Source organism: Perognathus longimembris, chromosome 10, assembly GCF_023159225.1.
Source record: "Perognathus longimembris pacificus isolate PPM17 chromosome 10, ASM2315922v1, whole genome shotgun sequence".
NCBI lineage: Eukaryota > Metazoa > Chordata > Mammalia > Rodentia > Heteromyidae > Perognathus > Perognathus longimembris.
The window spans coordinates 67579667-67604532 of record NC_063170.1 but is presented as its reverse complement, the minus strand read 5'-3'; the positions used below and the strand labels follow the sequence as shown (position 1 = coordinate 67604532).

Here is a 24866-nt window from a genome sequence, read left to right as displayed (position 1 = left end):
CGAAGCCCTTCACTTCTTCATACCCTACGCCTGTGGAATGACCCAGGAGAGCCTTTGCCTTGCTGTGCAGAGGATACAGTGGGAGCCTTTTGTAGTCGTTGCCAGTGTTATTCACAGTAACAACAACAACAACAGTGGGTAAAACACTAAGACCTTCTCCTGGTGAGACACACAAAGAGCCCAACTCCCGGGCAGCAGGGCAGGACTCGCATTCTTTGGCAATTTTTGGCCTCTTCAGAAAACTCTCTGGTTTCTATCACCAGCTTCTTTCCACTCAGTCCCTCCCTCTACCTCCCCTCCCACCGCTACCACCACTTAGTTGTCATGTGAGTGTTCTTTTTGTACAAAAATCTGGGAAACCCATTCCAGCCAAACAGAAAGACAATTTTACCACGTGAAGTTGAGGGAGTTTATTGCGTTGCCCTGGTTCTGAGCTGCCATGGGCTTGTAAACTTCCCAAGTGGCGAAGACTTTGATTTTGTTGATTTAGAGGTCTGCAGATGTCTGCTGACACCTCCCTCTTATTAGAACTGTATCAATGGCAGCAATCAAGATCTAAGTCCCTTCTTCTGTGTTTCTGTGGGGCTGTCACTATATTAGGTGCTTTTGTATACTTAGTCCTTGTTTGTTCACTCCTCGCAGTTGTCAGACACAGCTCTGTGTGGCTCTCAGCAGATAGGATGTTCTTCTGTCTTCCAGCCTGGAGGAACTCCTGCTCCTTTGTCTTTCAGATAAGGAAACAGGCTCAAGAAGGAGTCCGAGAGATGGCATGGAACCCAGTTATCCTGACTTCCAGCCCCCACCTTTTTATCTCTCCTTCAGAAAGCACTAGCCCTGCTACCAGGAATTGCCCATTGAGTACCAAAAGGAGGGACAATTTAGTGATGTTTCAGCAGTTACTTTCTAAGTCTCCCTGAAACGTGGCCACCTTGGTGTTGCTCAGTTTAAAACTGTTGTCAACTTCAGAAGGCTAAATGTCCAAAGCATGGCTACTCTGAGTCCCAAGTCAAGTATTGGGACTCATAAGCTTGGCACCCAGAGGGAGTTGTTTACTTATTGCATACCTGAACTCAGCCAGGAATTCATAATTAGTAGTTAGTACTGGGGGATCTCTCACTAGTCACTGGAACAAGCAGTGTCACGTGACACCTCTAACTTCATACAGATTGTTCTCTGCGCCTTGAATGTCCTCCACTCCCCACCCCACCTACTCTTATTCCTTGCTTGTTGAACTCCTGTCCATCCTTCAAGAGCAGTTTTCATGGTTCCCAATCCTGCCTTCAACCCTGGGTGTAAATAGATGAAATAGTTTTTAGAGTCTGCTTCTCTCTCCAGACTGTTTACTCCCCAAGTGCAGTGACAGTGTCTTATATACGACAGCTGTGATACTCCAGTTCATAACTTAAGTATTTTCTGACTTTATGCTGGTGTGTACAGCCCATTCTGCTTCTCACTGTCAGAGCTGTCAACACTTTATTATAAAATAAGCTTTGGGTTGGGTGATTTTCACCCAACTGTAGACCAGGAAGTGTTTTGAGTATAGTTAGGGTAGGGTGGGCTGAGCGCCAATGTTTGGTAAGTCAGTTGTATTAAATGCCTTGGTGATTTATGGTGTTTTCAATCTGTGATGAGCTTATTAGGATGTGGCCCCATCGTAAGTTGGCCGAGGGAGGTGTCTGTGCTTCCTTTTTGGTGAAGTTCTGCACTAAGAGCTTTCTGTGCATTATCTCATCCTCTACAATATTATAATATAGATAGCATTACTTTTTCGCACTTCCTAGATGAGCACATAGATTCATAGAGAGGCTCAGAAACGCGCCTGAGTTTATGTAATAGGTGTCAGAGTCTGGACTGAAATCGGTGCTGCCATGTACGGTAGTTGTGGCTATGTGCTACACAAGGGTGCCCGGGGTTGGTGGGGGAATTGAGGCTGACATGTTGTTTTGACCTTGCTGCAGAGCTGCGAATGTTGGGGGCAAAGGTGCTTCTTTCTACTTCATGTACAAGCAGCATGTGGCCTGACTCCAGGGCCCGGGCTCTTAACCATTGACAACCTAAAGGATATGGTTATCATATATTGCCAGTGTCTGGCACAGAGTAAGGCCACCGAAATGAATGGATAGGAGATTATAAGCCAATACACTTATCTTTTTTGCTTCCTTTGTCTTCATTCAGGGACCTCTTGTTTCCCCATAGCTGACTTGGTTTAAGAAGGACATCTTTCTGGAGGTCGTTGGCTCACACCTAGAATCCTAGCTACTCAGGAGGCTGAGATCTGAGGATCACAGTCAGGGCAGGAAAGCCCCTGAGACTTTTATCTCCAAGTAACTACAAAAAGCTGGAAGTGAAGCTATGGCTCAAGTGATAAAGTGCTAGCTAGCCTTGAGCTAAAAATCTTAGAGATAGTGCTGAGGCCCTGAGTTTAAGACCCAGGACTGGTGAAGAAGAAGGAGAAGAAGGAGAAGAAGGAGAAGAAGGGGAAGAAGAAGAAGAAAAGAACCACATGTTACATTTGGCTCACCCTATAGCAAGCAGGTAGAGAAACAAAGAGACAGCTGAAAACCCCCAAAGAGGTCTTCATTTAGTTCTGCAACTGTTGCACAATGTCTTTTATTCTAAGCAATTCATTTGGCCACCTCTAGACCATTGAGGTTGTTAAAGGAGTGTTCAAAAGCACAGGTGACTTGAAGCAAAGGATTCATTCTAACAGGAGTGGAGAGAGCTGATTCTGTTCATGCACCCTGTGCTGAGTGCTGACTGGGCACTGAGCACTGGGGCCAGTCTCAGGACCTGGCTGGGGTGAGGATACTGCTACCCAGCCAAGTGCCTGTCCCACATCACTTGAAACAGCTGGTAAAGGCCAAGCTGGTGGTTGGGATTTAGATACCACAGAGGTATGGCTGTCAGATGACATTTCTGAGCCAGCCAAGATCCAAGTGAAGGCTTGAGGACGGCCACATTCTCCCCGATGGATACCTGGACTAAGGCAAGTGTGCTGGAGGACCTCTCCTTTGTGTGCAGATTATCTGGTGATACCCATGTGCTGTCATTTGCTAGCTTCCCCCTTATACATATCTGTTCATTCTGGGCTTCTGCTGCTCCCCAGCAAAAGGGTGGGGATGTCATCTACTGCTCAGGCCTATGGCAGGCAGTGAGTGAGAGCTGATGTCTTGCGAAGAAAGCATTTTGTGAATTGGAAAGCTGTACACATGCTGCAGCTACCACTGTTTGTCATTAGAGGGTTTTTCTTGTCAGTCCCTGGAGGCATCTTGCTCCCAGCTGCATCTGCTGAGTGTATGAGGAGGCGGTATGGAGGGAGGATTGGAGTGGGAGGAACACAGCGAGACAGGCCGAGGGCTGGAAGCTATTTAGGCCATGCTCTTGTGTAGACGTGGAAAAAAATGGTTCGTGCTTTCAGCCTGGCGTGGGGAACAGGGCTGGTCTTCTGCAGGTGCTGTGGGGTAGTTTAGGGGCTGGACCCTCCTCCTTCCTTCAGTTGCATTGTGCGTGTCTGGGGGTGTTCCTGAAAACCTGCACATCCTGAGGATGGAGCCAGCCCAAACTAGGGAATTGGCAAAGAAATGTAGGTCCCAGCTTCTCCCTCCTTCTCGGCGGGTCTCTGTAGTTTGCTGGTTGTGTCACACTCACCTACTTCTGAGCTCGCCCTCCCGTGTTCCCTCCATCCAGTACATGCTTCCTGTGCCTGTGCACGGCAGATCTGCCTTCAGCACTGTGCCTGCCTTCATTCATTCCATTGCCCAAGACCTGGAATACAGAGGCACAGCGGAGGATTCATTTTCTTGGAACATCTAGCAATGGGGACTGTCTGGCTGTCCAGGAGGCAAAGGGGGAGTCTGGCCCTGGAATTTAAGAGAGGATTGGAGAGCAGGGGTGGGTGTTGTCAGCATGTGTGGGAAGCAGAGGCGTAGGCACCCGGGAGGTCACCTAAGGGGAATGGAAGTAAGAGTCAAGGAGAGCCAGAGAAACAAAAACAGTACATCAGGAATACCAAGTGTCAAATGTTCATGTGCAGACAGGAGTTTTCAGTGGAGTACAGAGTGGGGGAAAGGAGAGACGAGGAAGAATAGGGTAGAGGAAAAAGGAACCAGAAGCAAGGAGCAAGCTTTAGAGGGATCTCTAGCTAGATGTATCCAAGCTTCTTTTGTCTTGGCTGAAACTGGAATTGTGGGAGTCAGGGCCGAGGTGAGGACAGGAGAAAGGAATTCCTACCCCTCGAGGATCAGCATCAACCTTTCTCCTGCCTGGACAGCCACTGCCATAGGTCAGCTTCAGCCCGTGGCCAGTGGGGGGCGGGGGAAGTGGGCCAAAGCTCTCACATTTGTGCCGAGTAACAAAAGGAAGCAAGGCCCCGAGGGGTTAGAATCTCCAGAAGGCAAAGAATAAGGGAGGTAGGCAAGAAAGAGGCACAGGCATGGGAACTGGCAGCTGGCAGGAGGTTTCCAAGTGGGTTTCAGAGCTAGGGCAGTTTCTGGGAGTGGACGAGGTCAGGGTTGGACTGTCGGAGAAGACATGGTGTGGAGAAGACATTTAGGAGAGTGAAAGAGTCAGGGTGACGATCAACTGTCATATGGGCTCTGAAATGCCCTGGCCAGTGGCAGAAGGGAAGTAGCAGGGAGGCTATACCTCGGCATCCAGGTCTCCATCTGCTCCTGAGTCAGGTGAAAAGGTCAGCAGGCTCAAGCTGTGCAGAGGCTCTGCTCCAGGCTCTGCTCCTGGCTTCTTCCCTCTTTGCTCTCCTGCCATGTTCTGGGACACTGTGTTCATCTGCCTGTGGATGCTCGATCACCACCATATCTACACACTGCCTACTGGAAAACAGTCACCCAGATGCCCTGAGCTGCAGGGGAGGCTGGGGGATTTTTAACTGGGGAGGAAGGCACAGTTTCCGAGGGACCTAGCTGGGGCTTTCTTCCTGTGGATGACCATGGGGCCCACCTGCAGTCTGGCCCCAAAGGCTTTAGGACAGGGAGTCCACCATTCAGCAAGCAGTGCGCTATAGTGCCTGGATTGCAAGAGGCGGACAGGACAGGAATGTGTGGTGTCACAGGGCCTAAGGCCTATCAGGAGAAGTTTGACCTAGCGCTGCCATCTTCTGAGGAGCCTGCAGACTCAGCACACAAGAATGGCGATGAGAACCCTCACAGGCCAGGGATAATGGGAGCTAGGGCAGCAGGGAAGGACAGATGGATTGAGACCGCTGGTAGAAGAAGATTCATTCATTCACTCCCGTGTTCACTGTGTGTGCACCCTTCCCAGATAACCTGAGTTTGTGAATCAAATAGAACCACAAGCAGGATCTGGCTCAACCAACTGATGGGTCCATGGGACTGCACACACCTGGCACCAGACAGAGATGGGGCGGGACAGGGGACCTCTAGGCGGAGTTCCCTCCCTCTCCCCTCCCCACCTGTTTTATAGTTCTGGGACTTGAACTCAGGGCTTGGGTACTATCCCTGAGCTTTTTTTTTTTTTTTTTCTTGCTCGAGGCTAGCACTCTACCACTTGAGCCACAGCTCTACTTCTGGCTTTTTTTTTTTTTTTTGGCAGTTTACTGGAGATAAAGGTCTCATTGACTTTCCTGCCCGGGCTGGCTTCAAACCGTGATCTCCAGATCTCAGCTCCCCTAGTAGCTAGGATTCGAGGCATGAGCTGCCAGTGCTGGGCTCCTGGGTGAATTTTAGGCCTTACCAATGTTTCTAGCTGAGAAAGGAGACTTTTTCTGATGAGAAAAGGGAAGATTCCCTAGCAGCAAGGCATGCCACGACAGGTGCAGACATGGCGATAAGGATGCAGATGATCTCAAGTGGAGGAAGACGGCACATGGAAGGTGCCTCCTGCAGCGGGCGTGTGATCTGTTGGAAGTGGGCAGGGGGCCTCCGCTTCCTCAGCCTCGAGGAGTTTGGCTGAGTCTCTGCAGCGTGGACAGGGCAAGGTTTCCACCGGGAGTGCCAGCATTTCCTATCAGGATGCTTCCGCCGGGGGGAATCCTGGGGTCTGTGACTCACCTGGCCCTGACTGCATAAAATCTGATCTGCCACCTGCTACCGTCCAAGGCATAGCATGGAGATGCTGCAATGGTTCAGGGCCTTCCAGTGACCAGCATCTCCACTCCCAGAAGGCCTTTGGGGTCCGTATCCACCTGACTTCCACCTCCCTGCCCCCTCTGCTCTGATAATGGCTGCCTTCCATCTGGGCCCCAGCAGCTGAGGGGCCTAAATTTAGCCACTGGCTTCAGTGGTGAGCCACAGGAAAAGACCGAGGGGAAAGCAAACAGGCGCTACATTTTCAAAATAACTATGGTCAAGATCACAAGCTCAACAAATGTTAGGCCAGCGGAGGGGCCCACACCCTCTGCTTGTTTTTGAGGGCAGGGTGGAAAACAATCTTATTTCCTTCTCCTTTACCTTCCTTGGTTGAAGTGCCCTGGAGGAGGCCTGCTGGCAGCAGGCGGCTATGCTTCCCTCCCTTGGGGGTGGGCCTTGGGCAGGGGGGTTGCTCCCGTGGCTTGTGTTTGGGTCAGCTGGGCAAATATGTTTGGCCCAGGCAAACTAGTTTCTATCATGTGGGACTCATGCTCCATCCCTCTCCATGTACTCAGGGCTGCTGCTTCAGGAAGCCTAATCAGACTGAGGTCTTGGGTCCATGGTGGCAATTTCCTGTGCTTATTCAACACCTGATATGTATACCAGGAATAGTTCTAACAGCTTTACCTGAATCTGTACAGTGCATTTTTCTTAACAACTTCAGAAGAAGGTACATTTCTCACCCTCTTTACAAATGAAGAAAATGAAGCACAAATAGGATTAATGGGCTTTCTCAAAAATCTCATAAAATCAGTTGCAGAACTAGGGCTGAAATTCAGCCTGCCTCCCAAACCCATCTTTATCCACTGCCTCTGTTATAACGGGTTTTGGCTAAGCATTTTTTTTTTTTTTTTTTGCCAGTCCTGGGCCTTGGTCTCAGGGCCTGAGCACTGTCCCTGGCTTCTTCTTGCTCAAGGCTAGCACTCTGCCACTTGAGCCACAGCGCCGCTTCTGGCCATTTTCTGTATATGTGGTGCTGGGGAATCGAACCTAGGGCCTCGTGTATCCGAGGCAGGCACTCTTGCCACTAGGCCATATCCCCAGCCCCATTGGCTAAGCATTTTAATACATGTTATCTCAATTATTCCTCAGTACACCTCATGAGTGGGCAGTCTGTGAAGAGTTATGTCTTCACACACATGGAATGAGTCTCAGAGAGTTCATCATCGCCTAGCAAGTCTGCACAGGGACAGTGAGGCCGGTGGTACCACTGGGCTGTAGAACTCATGCTTCTCAGCCCTGCCAACTCTTCATGTGCTACTCAAAGCCAGCACCCTGCTGTGTGTGCGTCCTCCTGCCAGATCATCTGGGGGCCTTTGTCCCTGTCCTCACTGTGGTTTATCTTGTGTGCCTCATCACAACAATTGACAAGTGCAACAGAGCATGCAGGGACTGCTCAGGATTCAGAATTGCTGCCAGGGCCCCAAGAGCTAGGGTGAAAATAATCCACGTGCTCCTCAAGGATGGGGAATCTTTGCAGTCATCCCAGGGCGGCCATTCTGGATTGTCTTAATATCCCTATTTTTGCACCAGCTATTGCATATACTTCTGTGACTATGTATTTAAGTGAGGCAAAACATGCATAACATGAAAGCCACTATCTTAGCCATTTTAAGTATATAGCTCAGTGGCATTAAACATACTCACACGGTTGTGCAACCATCACTGCCCACCATCTTAGGACTTTTTTTTTTTTTTTGGTAACACTAGGGTTTGAATTCAGGACCTTGTGCTTGCTAGGCAGGTGCTGTACTACAGGTGCCATACCACAGTCTTTTTTGCTTTATTTACTTTTCAGATAGGGTCTCATGTTTTCAACTGGGGCAGCCTGCACTGAGATCTTTTTGAGTTTCTCAGAAAGCTAGGGTGGCAGATGTAAGCCATTATGTCATTATGGCTTGCTGGTTGAGATAGGGTCTTGGGTAACTTTTTGCCTGGGTTGGTCTTGAATTTAACCCTTCTGATGTACACCTCTTTGGTATCTAGGGTTCCAGGTGTAAGCCAATGTGTCTTTCATTTCCCTAAACGGAATCTCTGCCCTACTAAACACTAACTTTCCTTTCCTCTTCCCCCAGCTGCTGGTAGCCACCATTCTATTTTCTGTCTCTATGTATTTTGCTCCTGCAGGGATCTCACGGGCATGTCCCTGCTATCTGGCTTATCTCTCTTAACTCTAGCATCATGTCTTCAAGGGTCACCTATGTGGGAGGTATCAGAATGTCCTTCCTTGTTAAGGCTAATAAGAGCATCCCATTGTCCAGATAGAACACATTTTGTTTATCCATTTATTGGTAGGCATTGGGTTATTTTTTACCTCTTGGAAATGTTTTATAATGTTATCATATATTCAGATTTTGTGAAATAGTTTGTGTGGAAAAATTTTCTAGTAAAAGGTATTTGAAAGCCATTACCTTATCTAAAGGTTTGGGGGCTGGGGGAGGTGGAGACTCAGCAAGCATGAGTGAGCGCAGACCCAGCAAGCAAGACAGGCAGAGCTCAGACTATAACCTTGAGATGACAGCCAGCACTTCTCTCCTTCCTTCTCCTGGTTCTGCTTATTAAAGGAAGGAAGGAAGGAAGGAAGGGAGAAAAAAAAATGCAGCTCTGTCCTAGGCAACTGCCAAGGTTTTCCAGAAATCCCCTGGAACTGCAGAGGACTTGATTCAGCAGTTCCTGAGTGCTGAGGGAGCCAGTTCCATGCAGAGACAGACAGTGGGAAATATCCAGCCTCTGTTTCCTCCTGGCCAGGTGGCCCTGGCTGAGTCTGTTGCCTTCTCAGAGCAAAGGGTCACTGTGAAGATCCAGGGGGATGTACCCCAGGGGGAGGGCCTCACACACATGGGCTGCGGCTGCTTCAATTACGGGGGATAAAGAGATGAACAAGTCAGGTTCTGGCCCACTGTGGGTTTTCTTAACACTACCTTTGAGGATGCTGATATGTGTCAGTTGATTAGGATGGAATCTGCCTGTTTTGTCCATTGCGGAGTTAATTAGCATAAATCAATTCGTTTTTAGTAAGCATTTTGTCGGAATTTTTTTAAGTTAGCATGTTCTCTTCCCCATCACATTTCCTGGCTTTAGCATCATGCTTTGTCAGATGATAAAAGGCCGGGATTTGTTGGTAAAGGCTCCGCCTCCTTGACTCAGACACTCTCTACTAGGCCCTACCTCCCAACACTGCCACACGGAGGGATGAAGGATGCACTGCATAACTTTCTGAGGGACATTCAAATGATAGGCAATTGTATAAGTGAAATATTAAAAGAAACCAAGACACTTGAGAAACGGAAGAGTAGCTTTCTTGTGTGTTGAGGCTTGGTCTCCGGGCCTTGGACTATTGCTTGGCTTTCAAGGCTTTGTGCACTTTCTTGGCTTTCTTGTTCACAGCGGGTATCCTACTACCTGAGCCACACCTCTAAGCTGGCTTTTTGCTGGTTTATTGGAGGTATAATCTCACAGACTTTTCGGCCCAAGCTGTCTTTCAACCTTGGTCCTCTAGGTCTCAGCTTCCTGAGTAGCTAGGACTACTGGTGTGATCCACTGGCACCCAGGCCGAGTAGTATCTTAATAAATACTTACACTTCTTGGAAAGAAAGGGCATAAAGGATATTCTTTTGAGATGCCAGGCCTTGCTCTGCTTTGCTGCATTATGTCTGTTGAAATACACCGGCTTTTTTCTCTACTGATGTCACATTCCCAGAACTACTCCAAGTCCTTTGGGAAATATGTTAATAGATTCTACATCCCTGGCTAGTGTAATTCTCCACTCCAAGGCTGAAGCAGCAATGCTTTAGTGACAAGACCAAGTTGTTACTCCCCCTGGAATACATTGTGGCAAGGGAAATGAGTCTCAGAGGGCCCATGAGAGGCAGGGCTCTAGAGCCGGCCAATTTCTTTGAGATATGTGACTGGACTAGAGTTTTGTGATCTGGAAAAGGAGGTTTGAGAAAGCTGCTTTGACTGCTGTCTAAAGCTGTTGGAAATACAAGTGATGTACTTGCATGTCCTTGTGGACAGTACCTGGTTAGGTTACCTAGAAAACCTCCTACCAAGATGAGCCTACCATTCCAAAACCTAATGTAGTTATTGGTGAAATATGTTGGTTGCAAATTTACATCAACTGTTGACTGTAAAAAAAGACAAAAACAAAGCCAGGCACTGGTGGCTCACATATATAATACTACCTACTCAGAAGATTGAGATCTGAGGGCAAGGCTTAAAACCAGGAAAGTCTGCAAGACTCTTAACTCCAGCAAAAAAATAAAAGCTGGACTGGAGGTATAACTCAAGTGGTAGAGCATTAGCCGTGAGGCAAAAAGTCAAGCAAGAGCATGAGGCCTTGAGTTCAGCACACACACATACACATACACACACACACACACACACACACACACACACACACACACACACACACACACACACACATACACATACCCCAAAAACAAATAACATGCTGGGCATGGTGGTTCACACTTGTAAGCCTACTTACTCTGAGGCAGAGATAGGGAAGACTGGACTGAGAAAAAAAAAGCTAGTGAGATCACCGGCCATCTTAACAAATGATCTGAGTAGAGACTTGTCCCTTATAATGCTACTTATAGTAAAAGGCAAAAGATTTATACGATCTGAAGAGAAACCAGAGTATTTGTCCTAGCTTTTAGGGGGGTATGTGTAGTAGGATTATTGTATGAGCTGGGCATGGGCAAAAATAGGAGCCCCTACATGAAAAATAGCTGAAGTAAAAAAGAACTAGGAATGGGGCTTGACTGGTGGCGCTCCTTTCTAGCAAGCAGGGTCCCTGAGTTCAAAACCCATTGCTGCCCCAAATACCAAAACTTGGTACAAAAAAAAATTAGAAAGGGCCATTTCTACTACCTTTTAGTTGATTGTTGCCACATAGGAAGGAAGCTTGGTGTTTCCAGATTACTAATTTTTTAAAAAGACAATCCAGAAAGCAAGAACTTTTATGTGAAATTTTCTTACTTTTGAGAGCTTGCAACAATCACAAAAATATACTTAGCATGCCAAGCTCTTCAACACTTTGCAGGTTGAATAAGACTTGAGCTCATCCTTCAGCCGGCAGCTGGTGGTACTTGATGTCCTTTCAGCTTTCTAGTTCCTGTCAGATGAGCAGGAATGTCTTTAAAGGGGAGGCAGTGTTTGTGCTGGGAATGGAAGGAAGGATGGAAAACTTAAGTAGAGAGGAATGAGAAGTACTCTTGAGACCGGGAGGTAGGAATGACCCAAGAATGTCTTGAGAAAGAATGAATCTGATGGGGCTGGGTTAGAAGAGGAGGTTAAGGTTGGTTGGGGGCTGGAATATAGTCTCATTTCCTTGTGTCCTCATTTCTTAAGGCTTGTATTCTTAAGTCTTAGTGTTTAAGGACTAGGCTCCAGGGTGCACTAAATTAAAGAGACAGACAGACAGATGGAGGACTGCACAGAGCTCAGTTTACCGGGGAACTTGATGGAAATGTAGTCTGGGTTGGCAGCAAGACAATTAGATTCCTGCTCTTTGGGTCAGAAGGAGGGGTACATATGGGTTAGGACAAAAGTGGCTTCATCCTAGGTGGGGATGGCCTTGGTTGATCTTAATTAAGCTACTCTCAAAGTCAGCTCCATCTCTGGAGCCAGTGTCCATGTAAAGCGCCACTGACCACTTGAATGGTTTTGCCTCTCATAGTTTGCTGGAAACTATACAGGAAAAACTAGCTAGGATTATGCTGGGCGGTCATCGCAAGAGGACTCAAGGTGGCTGCGATTGGGTCAAGCTGAAGCCATCAAATAAGCTAGAAGCGAGTCTGTTTTGAGTCATGTGGTTTAGTGTTTTCTCTTGTTCCTTGGGACAGTGGTGGTGAAGAAATGAACACTACTTGATGGGTGAGAGTCAACACACCGATAGGAAAGGCAAGGCGGAGAGACTCTGGCACAGCTGGGAGAATGTGTGGTATGAGCAATGCTTCCCAAGGAGCTACGTCATGCGTCAGCCAGGCCTTTAATTAGAAACAGCCTCTCCACAGCGTGGCGGTGGCGGTGTGGTAATTCACGTGAATTTCTCAATAGCTTGAGTCTCTGGCTCTGGGTTTTTCTAAATGGCAGTGTTGCAGTGCTCAACACTGGGTTGGTTTCTTTGAAATCAGACCAGATAAACAAGTGGAGAGGACGTGGGTGGCAGTGGTGGAGGAGAGCCGGGCCATGAGTCAGGAGCCCCGGGTCGATGCCCTGTGTCTGCCGTCGTTCCCTCGGGGGTGGGCCCCACCAAACAGGGTGCTGATTCCCTCCTCCCCATGTCAGCCACAGCCCCCAAGCTCACCTTGGAAACATAATGTACGTGGTCAGTGGCAATGTATATGTGTGCCATGGATGGGTGAGGGTGCCGTAGAACACCTGTAACCACGTAATACCCCTGTTCACATGATCTTCTTATTTTGTGTTTTTGTAACAGCATGTATGTTTTGATTGTGTATGGGAAAAATGTTCCTAGGTTGCTACTATATTGTATGAACTTGAACATTGAAAAAAAAATCTCTCTTTTGGGCCTCAGTAGGTATAAAATGGCTGAGTTAGGTCATCTGGAGGCCCCCGTACAACTGACTTTCTTTTTTTGGCCAGTCCTGGGCCTTGGACTCAGGGCCTGAGCACTGTCCCTGGCTTCTTCCCGCTCAAGGCTAGCACTCTGCCACTTGAGCCACAGCGCCGCTTCTGGCCGTTTTCTGTATATGTGGTGCTGGGGAATTGAACCTAGGGCCTCGTGTATCCGAGGCAGGCACTCTTGCCACTAGGCTATATCCCCAGCCTCGATACAACTGACTTTCTTACATCGTCATCTAATATACAAGAAGCTGGGTAGAATGTGGCTAAAGGTATAACTTCTGTGTCCAGCGGATTCCGTTTTTATTTTGATTTTACCCCTATACAATTGTGTGCTCTAGGGGAATATACTTCACTAGAATAATCTTTTAAAATCTATACAATGGGGATAATAGTATCTGCCTAAGAGGTGTGTGTGTGTGTGTGTGTGTGTGTGTGTGTGTGTGAGAGAGAGAGAGAGAGAGAGAGAGCGAGAGAGAGCACCTGTGAGGCAGATACTAATGCTGTGGGGATGTAATACGTGTGGAATAATGTCAGGCACATAGAATTTGCTCAGTAAATGTTATTATTATTACTTTTGCTATTATTTGTAAAGCACTGTAGTAAGTACTTGTCTGAGTGCAAAAAGGAGTCACCATAGTTGAAACTGAATTTGCAAAAATGGATACCATCCGTCTAGCCAAGATTCACTCATGCTGCCTAAGGATTAAAAAAAAAAAAGAGTTTATTGTAAGGATGTAGGACACAATTTTAGGGGAGCCCCGGGGAGCAAGGACTAAGATGAAGACGAGCATGCAGGGTCTTTATTGGAGGGCTCAGTTGGGTTAGTGTTTGTGAAAACCAGACAGAGGTTGCAGGACTGAGCAGAGGAAGGAGCCTGGGCTCTGATACAGTCCCCGTGACGGTTCCAGCCAACTTCAGAAGCACCTGAACCCGGAGAGGCCTTTCAGAGCCGATCTGAGTCGGAAGAGTTTGAGCCTTTCTGTTTCCGTGTATTTGATTTATACGTAGTTGGACTTACGCAATCAAAAGGCACACATGGTGAAAAAAAAAAAAACCATCGTTGTGTACACTCTGTGGCACATTCCGGTACACACTATATATATTCATGTACAGTACTGCATATGCTAAAACATGATTGGTCCCAGATGTGTGCTGCCACTGTCTCCATAGAAGGCCAAGAGCTAAGATAGTTTCCAGCCATCACAGTGCCAATCCACAACACCCAGGGTCTGAGAACAAAGTTGAGCCTGCCCCTCACCCCTCTGGAAGGCCACCCTGCTCATCTTTCTGTTTCTCTCATTCTGTGGACTCTTTTGACTGCCTTCTGTGTCTTTTTAGACTGCCTTCCTCTGCTTGCTCACTTTGTGCATGGCCACGAGCCCAGCATCTACATGGCTTTGAAGGGTCCAGGGCTAACAGTAACTGTGCTCAACTCTTCTGTCGTAGTTCAAGAGGGGAGAAGTAGCAGGGTTTCTCCCCGAACCTGATATCATTGTCTCCTCTCTCTGTGGAGCTGTCAGTGGTTTCTTTGCTGGTGCCTTCTTGTCACTTCCTTCTTTGGTCTCCAGCTTTGTCCTCGGTTCCCTTATCTTTCAGGAACGGCGATTCCTTTCCTTACCTCTACCCTCCTTGGAGCGGTTTGCTGGCTTTCCCTCAGCCAGTTTAACCCAATATGTCTATGGGTTTTTTTTCCCCCCTCCAGCCTCCCATCCTCATAGATGTGAAACCTTGGGATGCTCTGCTCTGCTTTTCCTAGCCAACCAGCTGTCCAGTTGTGTGGAGTCTGCTTCTCACATCTGCCTCCTCTTCAGCCAGCCCTGGCATGGTTCCTCTTGGCTTTGGTCTCTCCTTTCCAACCCATCTCATTAGTCAGATGGATGAATATTCCTGAAATGCACTCCTGATGTCCCAGTTTTCAGTATTGTCTTCTGAGAAAACTTCAACCACCTCTTCGTCTCCAGAACTCCCTCGATCTGGTTGTAACTTACCCTTCTAGCTGCTCTTCATGTTTTCCATGTTTTGATGGCTGTATTCCAAACACCCAGTATAGGTCCTTTGTTAGGTTCCAGGCACCCATACCTTCATACTTTGGGTGGCTTTCCTCCCTTCAGTTCAACCCCATCTCCTCAGTTCGGGGTTCATCTTTCAAAGGCCTTCAGTGATTCATTTTGCCAGATATGGCCCCATCTTGCCCTCTTCCAAACCTTACATTTGTTAGCTGTATTGCTCACTATTCCGCATGTATCTTCTCTTTCCTACTCCATGGCTAAGCTAAAGGGTGGCTTGAGGTGACTCCAACCTCCCTCGTGCCAAGCCGCCTCAAGTATGTACGTAATCTAAGTAAAAATAGGATCTCACGATTCTCAACCAGCTTCAAGACGGTTTCCCTGCTTTCAACAGATTGCCACCTCTAAGCTCTGCCTGTATAAAAGTTAAGAGTCTCCTGGTTTCTTCTAGATTGGAGGTCATTGAGGACAGGATGACTGTCCAGTCATCTTTTAGTCCTTCATAACAAGTGGCTGCCAGTTTAAAAATGAGTCCACCTAGGGAGTGCTTTTTGGCTAAATGGATGGATGAATGAACAAATGAGTGCTACAACATGCAGCTTCCCTTGAATATCTCCCCCCAGCTTTTGTTTCAATGTGGAGACGAAGTGTACCTCTATCTCTCTGTGTCTGGCTACTTTCTAGTAGTTCTGAACATTCTGGCATGAAACCTTCATTTCTTATCTCAGGCTCTCAGTGGGAGGGATTGAAGTACACCCGTGTATACAACTGTAGTCACACAGGGCATCAACCATCCTGGGTTGGCATTCACAACTCACTAGTGCCTTGGGAAGTCACAGTCATTTGATGGGCTCAGGAGCTTCAGTTTCTTGCCTGGAATATGGAAATGCTATCTGTGCTGCCTGTCTCCCATAATCACACAGAATTCATTCATTTCTTCTCCAGTGTAGTCTGAGCTTGAGGAAAGGATTATAAACTGTGAAGTGCTGTGGCACAGGAAGTGAGACTCCTCCCACATATGCACTTGGCCAATTATACAGGGAGGGGTGTGGGGCCGTGGAGAGGGTGGTCAGGGAGACCAGGAACCCACACACTGGCCTCACATCCCAGGCTCCTTGCCTAGGGTTGCATATTGAAGCCCCTGTGAGATCTCATAAATAATGGATGCAAATGGATTTTTAAAAGCACCAGGCATTAGGTAGTAGTAAGGTATTATTAGGAACCCGTACAACCTGTGCCAAAGTAGCTATTTGAGAAGTCTGGCTTCACCCTGTAGCACTTCCTCTCTCCCCAGACGAGATGGTTGGGAGAAGACTGTTCTGAAAAGATGGATTCATGGTCCAAGAAAATGACAGGCAAGGCTTGTTAGGTATTCTTTTTCTGCATGAACCCTGGAAGGCCCTGCCTGTAAAATTGCTAGTGATTATTTCCCCATTTCCTCTGGTGGGGAAAGGTTGTGCATGATGAATTCTTTAAGGCACTTTCTGTTTCCAGTGCCACTGGCCTTCCCCCCTTTTAGAGTGCTGGTAAGTGGGGCTTGAACTCAGGGTCTCCAGCTCTTGCTTGGCTTTTACCTCCAAAGCTGGTACTCTACCACTTGAGCCATGCCTCCCTCTACTTCCACCACTTGGCCATCTTTTGGAATACACACCCATAATTCTGGAGGGGAAACAGCCATTTTTTTTCTCCCTCCAAAAGTTTGTGGCCCTTGGTGATTTGCCATGACTCTGAAATGCAGATGGGAAGTTTACTTGAGCGTTGGACCTTAACTGGACACATGGGTATTTCTTCCACTGGCTTTGGAGGAAGAAAACCAACGCCACGGTAGCCCTTCCACCCATGAGGTGGAAGGCATGGCTTGAGGCCTTTCACCCTCAAACCCAGAGAAGGAGGTTTTGAAAGAGAGGCTTTGAAGGATAGGAGGTGCAGAATGGAGTGACAAATTCTCAGGGCCTGGGCCCGGGTGGAGTGGCAGCCTCTGACCTGCACCTGCATGGTTATCTGTAGTCGAAGTGAAAACTGCTTTTTTTTTTTTTTTTCCTTCTGGAGCCTTCCCATTTCTCCTGAGGCCAGCACGCTGGATGTCGGTGTGGAAACACCTGGCCCAGAATGTGGCCAGTTCCCACAGGGCAAAAGGAAGCGCCCGCGTGCTTCTCACCGGGAGCACGTTGTTATTTTTTTCTTCCCTCTCTCATGAATCACTCCTCCTGGAATCTGCCTGGGGAATGTTCATCTGGCTAATCATCCTGTCCTCTGAATCAGGGAAGCCATCACACTGACCAGGCAAGATGGCTGAGATTGGGAGGGACCAGGTGGCTTTGGCCCCAGATCAAGTTGTAGCTACAGCATGGGAGAGCCAAGTGAACTTGGGGAGCTCCTTCACTGAGCCCCAGTTCCCACAGCCGTAAGCTCCTCTGGGTTTGTGGTTGCTGTAAAGGAGATGAGGTATCTGAAACTGCCTGGCACCGGTGGGTTTTGGATGATTAAGCCCTGTGTCTGCTGATCCTTCACCTCCCTTCCTTGGTGGCTGCCTTAACCTCACATTCTTCTGCTTTCCAGAAGGGGAATTCAAGGTGGAAAGCTGGCTCTAATCTGTAGAAAACATTTCTCTTTTGTGTTTACTTCTGGATAGAGCACCGAGGAGGGAGAGTCCTTGGGCAAGTTATTTAATCTCTCTAAACTTCAGCTTTACCTTGAAAATGGGAGTGGCTATTGTCCTTGCTGCTGGAGATTCAGAAATAACATATGTGGTTACTGGCAAAGACTGTATTTAGTCATAGCCGAGTTAACACCACAGCTCATATAAGTCCAGTCTTCCTAGGCTTTGGGTACAGAGGGTCCCAGGAGCGTGGAGCGGCTGTGGCCTCAGGTAGGGAGTCGTGATGGTGAGGAGAGAGAGTACCTCACAGTGCCAGCGCCCCAGGACTTTGTAAAACTCCCCGTGAGGAAATGCTGGCTGGCATGATCACCGAGATCCCCAGATTTTCTGAAAGTAGGACTGGGCTAGGCCACGTTACTTCCTATCATGGACTGTTGAGTCTTTGTAGTCTACTTATGTATGGGAGCAGTGGGCATGAGACTTATAATGATCATGGTTTTGAACAGGGCTCCCTGACCTGTCAAAGATAGATGGTGAAAGGAATGAATGACACTGGCATTTGCGCATCTGCTATATTTGTTGTTGATGTTTTTTGCCTTTGTCTTGTTAGGGACTTAATTTTCCATGTACAAACAGCTTGGTCATAAACTCAAATGCGAATTTCGTTGCCATTTGGATCTATTCATATCCCCTCCCATAAGCCAACTCCCAGAAACCTCCCTCATTTAGAAGGGTGAACATAAGATAAGTTAGAAGGGAGGGGACCTGCAAGGCAGCAGAAGTTAGAACATGTTGTGTTCTTGCTGGAGCACACTGGACCCACTAGAGTGTTGGGGAGGAATGAATGCAGGATATGGAAGGCCTAGGAGGCTGGTGTTCATGTCCACGAGATGCTGTGTGTGGGGAGAATCCTTGGAGAGTATTCCTACAGACTATTTGCGTGTGTGTGCATGCACACACACACACACACACACACACACACACACACACACTTGCCTGTCCTAGGGCTTGAACTCAGAGCCTCTGCACTGTCCCTAAGCTTTTTGCTTAAGGATAGCATCCTGCCATCCTTGAGCCATACTTTCACTTCCATTTTTCTGGTGGTTAATTGGAGATAAGAGTCTCATGGATTTTCCTTCCCAGGCTGGCTTTGAACTGCTATCCTCACATCTCAGCCTCCTGACCAGCTAGGAATACAGGCACCTGGCTTTTCCTTCAGATTATTGAGCACATATGCTGATTTAGACCAAAATGTGGCATAGAGGTGTGTGAGGCCAAGAAAGTACCCACTTGGTTGACATCCAGTAAGCTCTCCATGATAGGACGGACTCCATTCTAGCTTCTTCACTTTCTGTGGCATTTGAGGCCCACAGCTTGGTTCATAGTAGGACCACAAAAGCAATCCAGTGATCAGCTGACCTAGAGCAGTAAAGCCATTTGACCAAAGTTTCACAAAGAGTTATTGCCCAATCAGGGAGTAGAAAGAATCCACTATACAATACTGCCAAGGGATAAGTTATTAAACACAAGGCGTTTTTCCTCTTTGGTAATAGGACCCAAGACATGAAATAGGAACTTGGCAGAAAGTTCCATATTGCATCCAAAGAACAAATAGATTTATATTAGTGTAGTAAGTGCCTTCTTTGAACCCAAGTATGAATGATGGAATTCCAGTCTGACTGTGGAAATTTGCTGCAACATTGGGAGAGGTGTTTGAAGAAATCTGTGAACTTTTCCTCTTTGGCTGATTTGTGTCAATATGACAGTCAGTGAGCATGTAAACAAAAATGTATATTAATTAATTGGTAGCTAGTGGGTTCTTAGAAATCAACAGGAAACATACTAAGAAGGAAACGAATACTTAATTGTATAAATTTTTTTTCTCAAATTTTTATTATCAAACTGATGTACAGAGAGGTTACAGTATCATACGTTGGGCATTGGAATTGTATAAATTTTTGACTGCTTCTATAACCTTTCCATTATGCAGTTTGACTTTGCCTCAGTTCTCAGGTAGGTAACACGAATCCCCATTCACAGATGGGGTTACTACCCTGAGGAAGGGCAGAAATGATTTCTATTCATGTTTAAGTTTGAATAGGAAAGTCTGCTATGCTTTGGATCTCAGATGTCCCCAGAGGCCCCCATGTTAAAGGCTGTGGTTCTGTTGAGAGGTAGAGGAAGCTTTAGGGGGTGGGGCCTAGTAGGAGTCACTAAGGGAGTGCCCTTGAAAGAAATGTTAGGATCCCGCCCCCTTTCCATTTCTGTTTTTGCTTTCTGGTTGCCAGGAGATGAATTATTTCCTCTGCCATGTTCTCCAACCCTGATGCACTGCCTCACTACAACCCCAATGCAATAAGGCAAGAGACCATGGCTGAAGTCCAAACACGGTGAACCAACCTGAACTTTCCCCCTTTTAAGTAGATTTCTCTCATATATTTGTGCCAGACCATGGCCTATGCATATTTTGACATTACCTACTACTCGAAGTCCTATCACTCCTTACCAAGCCACTAGACAATAATGATTTTGTCATTTTTTTTTCTGAATCTACTCCTCAAAGTTTGTTGGGCTCAGCATTTGAAAGGGTGCTTATTTTGTTCCCTTTTATTGTGTCTTGTTTTATTCTGTCTATCCTGAGAGGCAGAGAGGGTCCCTTGAACAGATCATTTGAAGGGTTTGCTGCTTGATAATATTTGGTAGGGGCTGGGAATGTGGCTTAGTGGTAAAACGCTTGCCTAGCATGCGTGAAGCCCTGGGTTCTATTCTTCAGTACCAAGAAATAAAAAAGTAACAATAATATTTGATAATGCTGACTGTACCCTAACTTGACTCTCTCAAATAACCACTTAGATACCTAACCTTCATTCTTGTTATGGGATGGATTGAAGTTCTCTTTGAAAGAAATATTTTCAGTTTTGTAAAGTTAAAAAGAAAACCCATATATTCACACATGCCTACACATATACGCAAGTGCAAAATCAGACCCTTCTTGTTCCTCCTCTCCTTTCCAAAAGCCAACTGGCAAGAATTTGCAAAGTGACCAGGGTGAAGTCATGGATCATACTCACATGGCTTTCTGAACCATAAAGCACTCACCCTGCTGCAGTGACTTTCCATCTTGTGGCAAGCCTCTGGGAGCAGTAGTTTCAATGTGCATAACGTATTTGGACTTCACTGTGGCCTGGGATATTCTTCCATGTGGCATTCTCATTAGAAGGTCAAGGAAATTCATCCTGTATCCTGTTACTGTCAGTTGAATGCACACATGGCCAGAGGCAGCTTCTCAGTGGAGATTAGCAGCTCTTTTGTGAGTGAATGGGGTCAAGATGGAGACAGCTTTGAGATCGGGAGAGAGCCTGGCTCTGGATTTGAACCCAGCTTGGCTAGGCCTAGCTAGGAAGATTTGCTGGGAAGGCTTCCTGGAGTTATAGGCTGAAGGCTTATAGATGGTTTACACTTAGCAGCTAAAGAATTCACCCTACGTGAATGTGCATATATTTTGTCAGAGCTTATACTCTTTGCATTATTTGATGCTGCATCTCCAACCCCATTTTTGTTATGTGTCTAACCCTAAGGAGAATTTGAGGATGTCACTCCCTCCTTAGGAGATTCAACTCTACTATGCCCATCTGATCTTCCCAGGACTTACTGATATTGAAGATTTTAAAGAAACTGATGACCCTATTCATCAGAAAATTCATTAGAAAAAAATTAAAAAAATCATTAGAAAATACAAACAAACATATTCAGTACAGAAGTTGATGGTTTATGTTCTGTAAGCCAAATCTAGCCCATCCCCTATTTTTATAAATAAAATTCTTTTGTGTGTGTGTGTGGTATTGGGGTTTGAACTCAGGGCCTCACGCTTGCTAGGCAGGTGCTGTATCACTTGAGCCACACCCCTGGCCAAGTCAAGTTTTACAGGCACAGCTGCCAGCACTCATTTCTGCACTGACTATACTTGCCCTGAAGGACTGATGTGAGTGGTTACTACAGAGATTATATGACTGGTAAAAACTGAAATATTTCCTCTCTGGCAGGAGCCAGAAAAAAAAAATAGCTAAACCTTGGCATAGCACCTAAGTGCTATCTGTAATTCTAAGTTACCCACTACCCAAAAGCAAGCATGGCTAACATTTGGATATGCTTGGTCAGTTTTCCCTCTGTGTGTGGGAAGTTACATTTGGGGAGAGGAAACCATAGTTTTATGTTGTAACCTACTTTTGTTATTTAACAACAAGCTGCGAGCATTTCCAGACTAATCTTACATAACACAAATCTTAAACGACATAGAAATTTATCACATATATATGCCAGGATTATTTAACCAACCCTCTGTTGCTGTATGGTTTTGTTGAGTCCAAGTTTTCACTTATATAACCAGTACTGTGATAAATTCCTCGCATGTACGTTTTTGTATCTGTTTCTGCCACCAGATGGGAAACGACTTCATCTTAGTTTTTTTTCTTGTAGGTGTGCCTTGTAACCCACCACATTTGGAGTTACTTGAGGGCAGGGATCTTGTATCCGTATTTCCATTGCTGTTGCCTCACACAGATGCAGTAAGCAGTCAAAAAATGCTTGCGGAAGCTGTGCTTTCTGTACTACTCACTTTTTAGCTGGTATACTGTGCTTTCTCCTCCTCCTCTCCTCCTCCTCCTCCTCCTCCTCCTCCTCCTCCTCCTCCTCCTCCTCCTCCTCCTCCTCCTCCTCCTCCTCCTCCTCCTCCTCCTCCTCCTCCTCCTCCTCCTCCTCCTCCTCCTCCTCCTCCTCCTCCTCCTCCTCCTCCTCCTCCTCCTTCCTCCTTCAGAACTGGAGTTTGAACTCAGGGCTTCAAGCCTATGTAGCTGGCACTCTACCACTTAAGTCACAACTCTAGCCCAGATTTTTGCTGTTTTGGAGAAAGAGTTTAAGGAGCTTTTTTTTTCTTTTTGCCCTGGATGGTCTTCAAACCTGGATTCTTCAGATCCTCAACCTCCTGAGTAGTGAGGATTACAGGCATGAGCTACCGGTTCCTGATTCTACTCTGTAATTCTTCAGTTTTCGAGGTGGTGAAATGTATACTGCATTAGTTTCTAATGGCTGTGGTTGCAAGTTACCACAAACATGCTGACTTAAAACAACATACATTTCTTCTCTCCCAGTTCTGAGAGCCAGGAGTCTGAAACCAATTTTACTGGGCCCAAATCGAGCTGTTGGCAGAGCTGTACTGTCTCCAGAGAAGAGTCTGTTCCTTGTCAATTCCGGGATCTGATGGCTGCTGGCGTTTCTTGGCTTGTAGCCACATCACTACAGTCTCTGCCTCCATAGTCATAATGCATTTTTCTTCCAATGTGTCATGCCTTCTTCTTCTATCAACAGCATTTGCTGTTGTAGGTAGAGTCTGCATTCAGAATCATCTCATTAATTCAAATCTTTAATCATATTTTCAGAGCTCTTTTTTTGCCTTCTAAGGTAACATTTGAAGATTCTAGGAGCTATATATATATTGGTGGTGGTTATATTTCGACCTACCGTGTAGGTTGAATTGATCCTTTTTATTTGTTTACTTCATTTACTCTTTTTATTTCTTAGGGGTTGTACTGACATTTGAACTCAGGGCCTCCAGCTCGCTTGACAGATGCCCTACAACTGAGCCATGTCTCCAGTCTTTTCTGTGCTAGTTATTTTTGAGATAGGATCCCATTCCTTGCCTGTGTTTATACCTGGATCTCAAGCTCTGTGTGTGTGTGCGTGCGTGTGCATGAGAGAGAGAGAGACAGACAGACAGACACAGAGAGAGAGACAGACACAGAGAGAGACAGAGAGAGAGAAAGAGGAGTATCCTGGGTTTTGAACTCAAGGTCTGGGGGCTGACACTGTGCTTTTGTGTTCAAGAGTTCGCTACCACTTAAGCCATAGCTCTTCTTCCAGCTTTTTGGTGGTTAATTGGAGATAAGGGTCTTCTGCTCATGGCGTTTCCTGTCTATGCTGGCATGGAACTGTGATCTTCAGACCTCAGCCTCCTGAGTTGGTAGGATACACAGGCGCCCACCCTTGATCATCTTCTTGTATACTTCCTGTCACAGCTGGGATGACAGATGCTGGTCACCATACCCAGCTATGGCTTGAGGAGGGAGTCTTGAGAACTTTTCTACCTGCGCTCACCTCACACCGTGTCCCTTCCATTCTCAGCCTCCCATGTAGCTCAGAGGCTACGGGCTGGATCCATCTGTACCTGGCTTTTCACTAACTCATTTGAAAATATTTTTAAGGAAATGTTTGGGAGTCTGGGGGGCAGTAGTGTACATGCCGTAGTCGCAGCTGCCTGGGAGGCGGAGGCAGGAGGATTGCTTGAGCCTAGGAGTCCAGGGTCAGTCTGGGTAGCTTAGTGTAAGGAACCACACTGGCACTGGTGCTGTGCTAGCTGCCTTCCATGCCAGCAGGGCAGGAAGGACTTCTCTATGGAGGACTGAGGGCAAAAGTGCTGAGTGCTGGCCAGGCTGCTGGAAGACTCAGGTTCTGGTACCACCCCGGGGTGGGGCTCTCTCTTTCCCCTTTCGTGGACTAGTAGTGTGGACCAGTCACTCCCTCTTGGCTACTAGCGTGTTACATGCACGATTCTATGCTAATGCAGGCAAGGACTCTGAAGAAGAAGGGCTAGCTGCCTTTCACAAATAGGAGAACTGCTTCGCCATAGGCACCCGGGAGAGGTGCTATTCAGCTTTGGGACACTCGCTTTGAAGTCCAGGAACTGCTGGAGGGTTCCATTGGGCCCCACCGTTTCTCCTACAGTGGGGGATTGGAATGTCCCCTCTCCCCCCTCCCACCTCTCTTCAGGAGGCTGCGCGTGGGTCTGGCAGTGCTGTCCTGTGGAAGTCCGTGCGGTGATGGAAATTGCCTGCAGTGCGGTGGCCACAAGCCACGTATGACTTTGAGCACTGGAAAGGTGGCAAGTGTGACAGAGGAATGGATTTTTCCTTCTAATTCACTCTACATAGCCATATGGTTACTGGCCTCGTACAAGACAGTGAAATGGTAATATATGAAGTGCAATGCCTTCTATGTGTCAGCATCTATTTGCTTAACAATATAAGGTAGAGGGGCTCCCCCCCCCCATTGTGTGTGTGTGTGTGTGTGTGTGTGTGTGTGTGTGATACTAGTGACTGAACTCAGGGCCTCATGCTTCCTGGGCAAGCACTCCGAGCCGCGCACTAAGCCATCTGCTTTTCGTTTGTTTTTCATTTAGGGTCTCATGCCTTTTACTTTGAACCTTCCACCTATGCATAGAATGCAGGCATACACCCGAGTAGCTGGGGTTAGAGGCACAGCCCCCCACACACACTTGGCACATAGGGAGATTATTATGAACTCCATTTTTGCAGGGGAAACAAGTCCGAGGGAAATGAGGGGAAATGACCCAAGCTCTCCCAGGTGAATATGCGGCAAGGTCAGGGTTTGAGCCACCCTGGCAGGTGAACCTGCAGCCTGCTTGTACTTGAAGCTGAGGTTTCCTTCCACCACAGAAGGCCCGAGGCCAAGGTCAGAATACGTTGGGATGTGTACATGATGGCCAGGGCC

The 24866-nt window shown here is 47.0% G+C and overlaps 1 protein-coding gene across 4 annotated transcripts in view; it reads left to right on the top strand.

Annotated features, from left to right (window-relative positions):
• Positions 1–24866, top strand: part of Srgap3 (SLIT-ROBO Rho GTPase activating protein 3) — a 173089-nt gene that overhangs the window by 63126 nt on the left and 85097 nt on the right. The window contains exon 1 of one of the 4 annotated variants that reach the window (XM_048356206.1): positions 19491–20613. The exons of the other annotated variants lie outside the window; for them this stretch is intronic. The gene's annotated coding sequence lies outside the window, so the exon portion shown is untranslated. Of the gene's footprint in view, positions 1–19490; positions 20614–24866 lie in introns of those variants that run through there. 4 annotated transcript variants of the gene reach the window in all.